We start from the raw sequence: 12,307 nt of genomic DNA, 5'->3' as shown, positions 1-12,307 counted from the left end.
GACCTATACATATTTCATAATAGAAGTAGAGGTAGGGGGAGTTTGTGGGGCTTCACCATTTCGAGGCTGAGGTTGCTGAGACAGTTAAACAACTCCTTAAGGCCTTGTATGCAGTGGGTCTGTCTTGGCTGGCACATCGATGCAACATTGCTTGGAGGTCAGGGAAAGTACCTCTGGATGAGTACACTGGAGTGTGTTCCAACTTACAGGGGGGAGGGGGGTCACACTTTGCAGTCTCTCTGGGTTTTTTTTTTGCCCTGGTTGTAGAACAGAAGACCAGCTCTTTGGCCTTGAAAGGATATTGGAGGGTATATGGGAGTTTGCCCAACGAATCTTCGTGTGATTTGCATACTTGGAGAAAGCTTGAGACTGTTCCTTCATGGTGTCTTGTGTGAGACGCTTCGGAAATGTGGGGGTATCGGGTTCCTTTTTACGGCCATTTGGTTCCTGTACAGCTGGAATGAAAGCCTGGATTGCATTGCTGGCAATAAATCAGATTAGTTTCTGGTACCGTTGGCATCTGCTAGGGCTACACTTTGGCACCACATCTGTTTAGAACTTTTATGAACAAACTTTATAGATACAGTCATTGGTGAGAAGCTATCCATTTTGGTCAGCTTAGGAATGTGTCTTTGCTTTTCGGATATGATGTGGTCCTGTTGCCTTTATCAAGCAGAGACTTCCATCAGGTACTAGGATGGAACCAGGAAGGTACTAGGAAGCAGCCAGGGTGATAATTAACCTCTCCTTGTCTGAGACCATTTTCCTCAGTTGGAAATAGGATTTGGGATCAACAGCTTGGTCTCACCCCAATCTGGAAGGGTTGCCCACTCGAGTAGATGTCCATTTATAGATGAGAGTAAGTTTCTCAGTGTTGTTCAAAAGCGGGGGGTAGAGTGGTGCAGGAGATTAAGAGGCGGCATCTACCGTGATGCGGACATTCTACCTATCTGTCATGGTAAAGAGAGAGCTAAGCCAAAGGTGAAGCTATTGTTCTCCCACTCAGTCTACTTTCCAACACTCACCTGTGGTCAGTAGTGGGTAATGACTAAATAATAACATCACCAATACAAGCATCCACAATTAGATTAGATTTCAACTTCATATAGTACAATTTATGTGGTGTAGCAGTGTCCTTTTCTAAGAAAACATACTTACAGAAAAAGTATGCATAACACGTACTTAAAGAATGAAGACAGCAGTGAGTCCAGCAAGCCTCAAATGCTGGTATCAGTGGTTATGACATTGTGTTGACATCCCAATTTGCTTGCACAATTCTTGCTGATGTACAACATTTGTTATGGGAGGATTCCACAAGGGAACATACCAGCAAACTCCAAACTCACATATTTGCAAGGTTTGAATAACAGACATGAAGACAATAAAAAGAGATTAGTATTTGGCTGATATTAAAATTAGCTCAAAAAGGTATTTAAGCCCCCTAAATTAGAAGTGTTGCATATCCAGTTACATTTGTCAATACACTGCCTCTCCCAGTCACCTCCATATTGCACCTTATGTGAAGCTATAATAAACTATGCAAATAATAAAAGCAAGTGTATTTTTGGCATTTATTCTAGACCATTAGGCTTATTTGATTGAAGTTTTCTCATCCTCACCAGTCTGCCAGAGTCCACCAGGTCCCTCTGCAGTCAACCACATGCAGGCTATGCATCTGTACACCAACTACATATGTACACTGATTCATCTCAATTCAGTAAAAAAAAAAAACACATGAGACAAAGAGGACGTGGAGCAGAGGATCAACATCAACGCTTATTTTGAGGAGAGATATTGCAGGGGAATCATTGTTATCCAAATCTCTATAATATACTGTTGACTGATAGTAAGCTTTGAGAGAGCTGACCCAAAAGTTAGTATGTAAAGGAGCACATGCATGTCTATAGAGTCCCAATAGGTTTGTGCATGGAGATACGGAAACCATTTATCCAGCCTTAGTACAACATAAGCCCTCCTAAAAACACTATTTGTGGACTCTACCTCAAAATGGAGATAGCAAGAGTTCCTATTGCTACAGAGGATTATGTTCAGTAGAGTTACCAGGAGTGAAACTGCTGCATCACTAGCCCATTTATTGTCTGGAGCCATGACGCATTTTGATGCTGATCTCACACTGAAGGGGTTCCTCTATCATTTACATGCTTTGATGCTTTTTCCTTTCTTGCTCTTGTTTCACCGCTAATGTCCTCAAGAGCTGAGACTGAATCACACTCTGAATCACTGGTGGCACCGTAGTTTCTTTACCAAGCAGGGGGAAAACATGCATTATTCAGCATGCTGCTGCAGGATTAAGAAGAGGGCATCGACTTTTCAGACCCACCAGATCCCCGCAGAAGTGTCAGGATGTGTGATTTGGTAGTTAGCAATAGCTCTAGGGAGCCGTAACTCTGCTTTGATTAAAGGTCTCCATGAAAGGTCAGTTAGGAGAGGAGGCTGAAAGTGAGCAAAAAAGCACATTGATGGACTACAAAGAGCGGTTGCTTGACGTAAATGTCTTTCTTCATAGTCAAAGCCAGTGGTTGAAATGAGTGGGCATACCGCTGTGATCATAATGAGTTGGATTGGTTGTGCTCTCAAGAAAAAAAACATTGTCACTAAAGAATATCCTATTTGCTTACATTTCTGTCATGTTTATCTGTATCATCTACGTTTCTTCTTTGTGTTGTATTGCGGGTTGCAGTTGTCATTATATAGTGTAGTGCCACCTTACAGGAGGAACCTCCTTGAATAAATGAGGTGTATAACACTCTGACATTGCTCACATGTCAGCAGTCTCCCCTGTTCCCTGTCTATGTACCAACGCAACAAATGCCTTCACCCTGAGAGGAATTCTCAAAAAGGTCAATTCTACAGTAACCTAGAACTTTATTGACATGTGGATGAAAGCTGAAACACATTCAAAAAGCTTTGTTTTTAAAAATAGCCATGTACATAAGGTCACAATATCTGCCTATAGGGCCAGAGATCTGGATGAACAAAGCTGGAGGAGTTAGAATGCTGGACTTGACATTTGTCAGAGCTCTATGTATGTACTGAACAGCTTAGCAGCACCCAAATATGTCAAAAAATGTGCCATGTTTAGTTTGCTGTGCACCCTCCTAACCAAACAGTCATTCATTCTGAGGACACAACGTCCTCAAAAGTTAAATAATGGAAAAGATGTTTGCATTTTATTGCTGGTGCCTGTTTGCCTCATGTTCAGGACTATCTCCCCAGTCACTGAAAAGGAAAATGTATTTCTATGGTCACCTACACCTTTACTTGTTCAGAGTGGTGGTTAAACAATTCTTCTAAACATTGTTGTATTATTATTCTGCTATGATGATTATATCAGTTTAAAGGTTACATAAAATAAGTATTCTCCGTTAGCACTGTGGATTATATTTGCACCAACTGTATAATTATACTCTTGATACTTTAATTATATATATGTTTTTATAGAAAATGCATGCATGTATTTCCATGGAGACTGCACTTTGCTTAATGTGTGTGAAGAATAAGTGTGAAAATGGAGAGCGACATGAAGAGAAGTCTGAGTAAATGAGCTTGTTTGATTGTGTGTCCTTTGTGTTACTCATATTGTGAGGATGTAAACTTGTGAAAACCAAATGTAAAATCCTAAACTCGTCATTTTCAAAGGTTACGCAGTAGCCGCGTGCGTGTCTATGCTTGTAGTTGTGAAAGGGCTCCCGTTTACTGCTGTGAAATTAACCGGTTAACCATTAACCGCTCCTATTTAATAAGACATTAATGAATCCCACAGGACCAAATATTACCCTTCTCTCCTGAAACAACTGCCGAGGTGATGGGTGCATTTGTTGCCGCACTGAGTCGTTTTAACCTTTTAGCAGATGTGCACCTGCTGTGACCTTTAGTCTCACTTTCTTCTCTTTCTTGTATTGGTAAGAAAGGCCAAAGATGGTATACAGCACACAAAATAAGTGACAAATAAGAATTAGATTAATAATAGCGTCATGGGTGGAGCAGTGGATCGAGACCATATATTTTGCATTTGATTCTTCTTCCACACCAAATTCGATGCCAAATTTGCACAGCTGTGCAAACTTGGTATCATTATTTAGATGAGATGTGTTGTATCTACCAGTAACTTAAACAGCTGTCCATTTCCTAGAAGTTAAATTAAACTACTGAGGACCAGTCAGCACAAGATGATTTTTCTCCATTTTTCTCAATTTGTCATGGGATGAAAGTTGTGTGTTATGTGTTCATAGACTACACAGACAGACACTACTGTGTCCTCTTGCTTGGAAGTACTACTATTCCAATTTGTTCCTGTTGAGACAAGTGGCTGAACTGAGAGTGTTATGGCCCCTGTTGTTAAATTACTTTTCTGAAGGAGCCTTCCTGCCGAGCGCCACAGAGGTGTTTTGTCGCCAGCTGAGGAACACTCCACTGTGTGTGGGTCAGCAATAGAAAGTGAAAGACAATGATAGAAGGAACAAAGAAAAGACAAACATAAGGGTCGCTGAGGGCAGAATGACTCAAGAGAATGAGGGGATATGTAAGAAAAATAGACTTAACAGAATGAGAGTTTATATAAGGGATTAATTCATTCTTTATTTTCAAAATTCATAATCCCAAAGGAAAATTGACTGACTGCGAACTATTATTTACCAAAAGAAATTGTACAAATAAAACATATGAAGAGATACAGAGGCAGCTTTTAGCTGCCCTGAATATGTTTCTCTTGGGCTTTAGATTATTTTTTAAAAAAGACACTGGAGATTAGTTTTTAGTTGCAAAGTAAATTAATTCATTTACATGGAAACAATTCATATGTGTTGGGCAATAGAACTATGTTGTCTAAAGCACATTCATCTCAACACAACTGTTAATGAAGGTTCTACATTGCCAGACTGTGTTAATTGAGTGGAAGTGTACTTTCTGCTTTCCCTTGTGGCTTTACTTCTCTTTGCTTCTAATGTAACTCGGCTTTGCCCAACAAAAAGATGGCCTAGAAAAGCAATACAGTCCAAAGGGCCAAAACTTGGTGAGGTTTATGCATTAAAAACAACACGGTTAAGGTTGGGAAAACATCATAGCTCACTTCATAGGGACTATCAGCTCATTGATCAGGTGCAGTGAGAATAAATGATGACATCGTAATAGCCGGGAAAGCCAAGCTTTCATTTCCGTTTTTAATGTACATTTAGAAAATGTTAACGAGAAAAGATGAATGGAAAAAAAAGTTTAAAAAAGTTTCCACAAATGTGCAAAAACTATATGCGCTCACTCCGGCTGTTTTTTGTCTGTTTTGAAGAAGACTTGACGCATGTCAGAAGGAGTGGAAGCAACTTTGTGAAACCTGTTTAACCTAATAAAGATTCAAATTAGGTGACCAACAGGCCATTTCTGGTCTAAACTAGCTAACAATAAACTAATTTGACCATTCGAACACTTTCCAGTTATTACAAAATAACTGTGGCTGTCCACCACAGTTCATGAGGTATTGCAATTTAAGCTTCTTCTGCTTTGGCTTCACTTTACAGACTCTGTGATTACACTGATCTTTTACACCATCTATGGTTTCCAGGCATCTGATGAATTTAACTCCACATTCTCTCACATCTAATGCTTTTTTCCCCCCTCTTCACCATCTCTCTATCTATTCAACTGCTAAAAGCTCCATTGTGGTCACTAAGTTGTTGTTGAATCTATTGAATCTCTATATTTTGAGATACGTGAAATGTCTCCTCTGCATTTAACCCATCCAGGTTGGCATCTGTTGGAACACACACATGGAGACAGATACCATATTCACTGCAGTGGTAGGCATCAATGCCTGTGGAGCAGATGTTGAGGGGGTATGGCTCAAGGGCACCTCGGCCTTGGCAAGTAGGTGGACTACCACCCCACCAGCTGTCAGTTCACCATTCTTCAAGAAGTGAGAGGGGAACTGAACCGCCAACCTTCAGGTTATTGGACGACCCACCACTCTACCACCGCCTAGCTGTGTTTATCACTAACTTTGCCTTTCTGCACACAAGGTAGAGTACAGACCAGTATGACTTGAAAAGATTTTTAAAAAAAAAGATTTTCTGTGGAGCTTTGTGGAAAACAGGTGCAAATTCTCTGTGAGTTATAATTAAGAGAGACCTTTCTCACATCGTATTAATGCAATTGACTGCTGTCATACGAAATTTGCTTAAAGCAGCTTTCAATGATGTGAAAGCAAGCTAGTCTGCACACTAGCTGGATATGAACCTAAGTTATGCCTCTTACCATAAGTAATTTCTTTTAGGCGCGTAAATTTTTTAGGTGTGTAAATTTTAATCACATCCAGCAAGAGAGGCAGCTACTTAAAGATGGATGATAATGGAGGGAAGGAAAGTTTGTATGCATGGGTACTAATGATGAAGTCAGACAGGCTGTTGTCACTGTGAGCGGCTGCAGGTTAGGACCCCACCATGCCACACCCCTGCTGTCAAACGTGCACGCCTGCTCACACTCTCGTGCATCTGTCTGTCCATATTACTGTTAACATGGGTGACATCAAGGCCGCACTGGGGTGTCAGATGAAAATAGCACACTCTTTTTATTCATAGCATGAACAGCTTTGATGCTGATTGAAAAGGGCAGTGCGCGTACGCGTCGGTTCGTGTGCATCTGCTTTGGTATTTGGGGCTCCTCAAAATCAAAGTTCCCTGCATGTCAGTTGACATAAATGTATGTGCCACTTGAGGTCTGGAAGGTGATTTGTACTATCTCCGGATGTTCTGACACTGAAAACTGAGAGCAATGGGTTGTGTTCACAAAACTGCAGTAAAAACCATTGCTTCATCTGGTTGAATATTCAACATTTTTGAAAACCATCAGAGGATGATCTGTTTGTTTTTCACATTACTAATTTCATAATTTACTTTAAAGGTGACATATTATTAAAAACTCACTTTTTTCCTGTTCTTGGGAGCATATATTAGGGTGTCTGTAGTCACCAACAAGTAAAAAACTTGTTTTTAAACAACAATTTTTAAAGTTCTCCTTTGTTTGAAAGTTAATCACTCAATGAGCCAATCCAGTTTCCAGCGAGTTTCAATTAGCTATAGGTCACTAAGTACAATTGTTTAATGATGTCACTATATAAAATTAATGTTAAATGCAGTAATTAACGGTACGCACACATTACTACGAGTTAGACAAATGTACATCTCTGGCTAATCCTAACCCTAACCACTGCAGTTGATCACATAGCATTGTTTAGTAGCATCTGCTGCTAACTTACAGCTACACTGCTAAACTATTTCCCTGTCAGGTCAATAGAGTTGCTATCTATAAATAGAGAGGTGGAATGTTCGAATAACTTCATTGTGTTTACTGCATCAAAATTACCTAATGGATTCCCATGGATTAGCCAACATACAAACACACAGAAACCCTTCACTGATGTCCTGTTGTCTGAACCTCTTTGTACTCCAGTTCAAACATATCACATAATTCCATGGTTTTGTCAGAGACAGTCACTTTCTGTTCAGAAACTTTCTTTATTGATACACTGTCAGGGGATAGACTGTTTAAAATGCTAAAGGCTAATTGCTTTTTAAGGCTAAAAACTTAGAAAGTTGTATAACACCAAAGAGTTTTGTTTCAAACAAAGTTAGTTTCACATTGTATTACCTAATCGTGTTCCACCATTAGTCAGATGAATCCTCTTTGAATGAAGGTGTGAATAAACGGGACAACATTTTTGCTTGTTTGTCATTTATGGAAAGGATGACAGCTTTTGGGTCAACCCTGGCTCACTGTGGGTATTCCAGATTATCCACAAAATGTTGGATGGAGAATCACAGCTATGTGCGTTTTTTTCCACAGCAACTGCGAAAGTTATTTCTTGATGTTTTTGGCTGCATGGTGGTGTGGTGGTTAGCACTGAAGCTCCCAAAGCAAGACGGTTATGCATGCCTGGGTTCTTTCCAGGTACACTGTCTAAAGACATACAATTGGCGATTCTAAATTAACCCTAAGCAAATGAGTCTGGATGATTGTGTTGTTGTTGTCTCACTTGTCTCCATGTAGTTGCGTTGTACTGCTGTTACACGCCAAGGGCCGTCTTCAGCGTTGTTGGGGGGTGTTTTGTCCGAGTTTTCCCTCTTGTAAGTGACTTGCCAGCCAAGAGCTTCCCCTACCCTGGTTTGTTTCTCTGAGGTTTTCCTTCTCCAGAGCTCCTTGGGTGGGAGTACCCAGAGAGAACCCTGCATACACGGGTAGAAGATGCAAAGGGGCACACACTGAAACAGGTAAACGGCTGGCACAACACTGAAAGCCTGTGTGATTATATTTGTATTTTATTAGACTTTTCACATCTTCCTTTGAATAAAAACAGCGGGTTTTTTTCAATGTTAGAGACAAGTACAGACTTCAGTGTGTAAAATCAGTGGAGATCCTTGTCATCGTTTGCCCTCTTCAGTGTATTTCTTATTGTGTGAAATTTTTCTTTTCCAGAGGCACAGAGGATATTCATGCAAGATATTCAATTTTCATTCGGTTTTCATTTGGCTGAATGTTTTCCCTGGAGTGAAAAAAAAAGATATGGACAATGTTTACTGTATACAAAAAATAATGTATGTCTTATCCTGATATTTTGAAAGATTCTGTTCATTTACAGCCTCGCTGGGTGTCTTATTTCCATGAACAGAACATGAGTGCTATTACCTATATTGTTATTGATTGTAAACTGAGACCACTGACATGTCTGATTGATTTGGAGTTTAGATAAATGTCAACCGGTGTCTTGGCTGCTAACAAGTGGTCATAATGAGTGAAATTGAGTAAGACAGATTTGTGCTCATATTGAAAGTTATATTGTCCAGGTGCACTGCAATTTGAAGACCGTCTTGGTGTTTGACTTTCCATTCAGATCATCTGCTGTGTGACATTCTGCAGCAATAAGGCTTTAACGTGGAGACAGAGGAGCTGTGGCCTACCTGAAAGAAGAAAAGGTCGACAAAATGAACAGCAAAATTTGCTTTTGATAAACTGAAAGTGTACTGTTGATCTTTCGATGTCTTGAAGATCAGACGGTATTCATCCAAACTCTCATGGCAATGTTGCCAGCATCTGTGCTGCTAGCACTAACAATTCAACTCTTTGAGGCCAGCAGCTGTGTGCTTATGTTGATATCAACACTGCAAGCACTAATTCATCTACTTTCATCATGGTTGTAAATACAGTAATGTGGACTCGTTAACATTCAGAGTTTCTCACTAAAATGTGTTCATTTATATTTTTTTAGACCGAAGAAACTTGCAGTGAGCATTGTTTTGCAGCACATTTTCATTAGTCTCTAGCCAGCAGAATATGCATTACATCACCACTGGATTTAAGCAACTAAACTACTTAGTTAGATTTAAGCTACTAAATGACTTGACCAGCTATAGGCAACAAAACAGTTTGTTAGATTCAGTCTGCTCTACTGTTTGTTTAGGTTTAGGCAACAAAACCACTTTATTTGATTAAGGTATTGGATTTAGTTTGTTCGTAAAAACAAAACAAAACAACTTATTTAAGTTCAAGAAAACATCACTTTAGGGTAAAATATATTCTTTCACAATATTTAAAACATGTTTTATCATGAATTTCTCTTATTAGCAAAGCGTTTCTTTCCCATTTGTCCTGTAAAAATGAATTCACCTGTACCACTTTCACACACGCTGGAGTCCTGAAATGTTCTGGAGTTGTTCCGTAGAGGTGGCATGTGAGAACACAAATGTCCGTGACATTCACTCTGGCCTTCTTGTGGAGATTAACAATGTATGAGCATGCCAGCAAATAAGGAGCCTCATTTGCTATTCTCACTGAGTTGTAAAGACAACTTTTGCATCACTGGTGAGAGTGCATGCCCCAACCTAACCTCTCTCTGTCACGTGCTTGCGTGAACAACAACTGCTGAAAAAGACTTCATTAGATTATCGAAAATCTCCAGTGTTCATGAGTAAAACACTGAGAGGACATTTGGCAACATGCAATTGCAATTTGCTTCCAACTTCTATTGAAGTCTTTTAATCCACCCATTATGACCCTAACCCTAACCCATACACATTGAGAAATTACGCTAAAAGGCTACTCTACGGTATGTGTTCAAAACTGAACCCACTTTTCTTGCAATCTTTTAAAAGGATACAACTCTGGTAGTATTTTTACCCCAAAGTAGAATACCAATCTTGCCACCTTTACCTTTTATCAGCAGATCACTTTTACTTTCTGCTTGAATTTGACATTTCTCTTCATATCACATCGCCAAGCATCTTGGTAGCAGTGACAGACAGAGTGATGGTGGGTGTTTTTGTGAACTCATCACAGCATGTTGCTTCATCAGCAGCACCGTGTTTGCACGGTGTGTATAAAGCCTGGTTGTAAAAGCTAACAGGATGTATTGCTGTGCTCTTTGGGGTTACCACCTGTTTGCTTGCTCAGTCTTGTGTTCTCATGGAAACCAATATGGTGAAGACCTGGGCCAATCAAACACACAATGGCTGCTTTGTTTTTCCTGCTGTGTGTGTGTCTGTTAGTGGATGTGTTACGTCTATTTCTGCTCCCTTGTTTTTGCCTCTGCTTGCTTTATTGGCTACTCAATTGCATTCAAAGTGGACTCTCACTATGTTCACCTGAATTATTCCGTCAGAGCACTTAAGTTTGACGTCCAGTCTGCTACTTGTGACTCAGCATGACTGTTAAGAGAAAGCCTACTGCAGTGGACTTCAAATGGCAGGTGACTCAAATGTTCCTGATCTATTTATTTCATGGTGGCATTTATGGCTTCAATAGATCACAGGGGGGCAGAGGTCTCCATACTCCATACTAGGTTTTCTTCCCTTCTTTTTGCCTTTGTGCCACCCCAAGCCACACTTCCCACTCTTCCTTTTCACCGTCCTTGTCATTTTTTGTTCTAACCATTCCGAGTCATTCAATGTATTTACAATTTAATCAGTTGTGTTATTGAGACTAACATTTATTTGACACTTACAACAGCATATCACTTCCATTCCTGAGCTTCTGATTACTTCCCACTTTCCTCATCAGCAGATTGCACCAAATGTTTAAATTTTTGAGCATTCAAAAAATCTTTAATTGGCTTAAATTCTTTTAGGGAAAAATAAACTTTAATCTTAGCTTTTAAGCTAACAAGGACAAAAAGTCTTTATAGTGCTCTGGTATATCTTCTGAAGGAGATACGTGTGACATGACCAAAAGCTGTAGAATAACTGTTTTTTCCAAGTTCTAGAATCTCCCAAATCATACATAATTCTTAAGAATTCAAAGTAGCCATGTAACACATCATCTAATTGTGTGCCTCAGCATTCTTTTGCTTCAACCTGTAGCTTCACACAAACGTCTTTTATTTCATTCAGACAAAATGGCAGTGTAGAGTCCACTTTGCAGCCAGTGTTATATGTCAGCAGAACCAAGACTCTTGTTATCATCAAAATGCTATGAGGAGACAAAATGTTACTACTTTACTGTAGTCTCTAAACAAACTTCTTTCCCTAACTCTTCAACCAGCATCTAACACCATCCAAAACGCAGACCAAAACAAGCGTTGTTGCGCATGTTTATGCAGTTTCATGGACATTAAATGGAAAATGCTGAGTAACTTATCAAATCTATGATGTGTTATAATAGTGTAAGATAAAGACTTTTACTCAGAAATCAAACATACTGGATACAACATGCTCACTGCAAATCCTCATTTCCAGGATTCCAGTTGTCCAGCTGTCTGTGAATGGCAGACATCCATTTGGCTCTCTTCTTTTTACTTTTTATAATATAAAACCCCAGAACCCCTTCCTTCTGAGCATTTCGGTGCAGCCAGTAGCACAACATTCATCCATTTTCTATACCCGCTTAATCCAACTCAGGGGTCAGGAGCCTATCACAGCTGTCACTGGGTGAGATGTAGGGTTGCCAGTCCATCACAGTGCCACAGAGAGACAAATAAGACAAACAACCATGCACGTATAGAGTAAAAGCACTTTAGCCTTTTTGTCACTGGATGCTCACAGCTAGTTATTTTCTTTGTCTATTTCTCCAGATATTCTACTATTTATTAGAATATCCCTACAAAAACTCAGCCTTTATCTGGTTTTATTCTCGACAGTGGAAAAAAACACTTTATGCCAACTGCCAACAGTCAGTAAGGGTTTTATATCACTGGGGATAAACTGCGCCAAGAGGTAGGTATTTTAATTTCCAGGTTGCCAAAATAACCGAAAAAATCTAATCCTCATCGCATGAAAACATCTTGATGATAAATGATAAAGGAACATTCTTC

Source organism: Leuresthes tenuis, unplaced genomic scaffold (assembly GCF_036924035.1).
Source record: "Leuresthes tenuis unplaced genomic scaffold, fLeuTen1.0.hap1 SCAF_22, whole genome shotgun sequence".
Classification (NCBI taxonomy): Eukaryota; Metazoa; Chordata; class Actinopteri; order Atheriniformes; family Atherinopsidae; genus Leuresthes; species Leuresthes tenuis.
The sequence above is the reverse complement of the archived record's forward strand: the minus strand, read 5'-3'. Positions refer to the sequence as shown.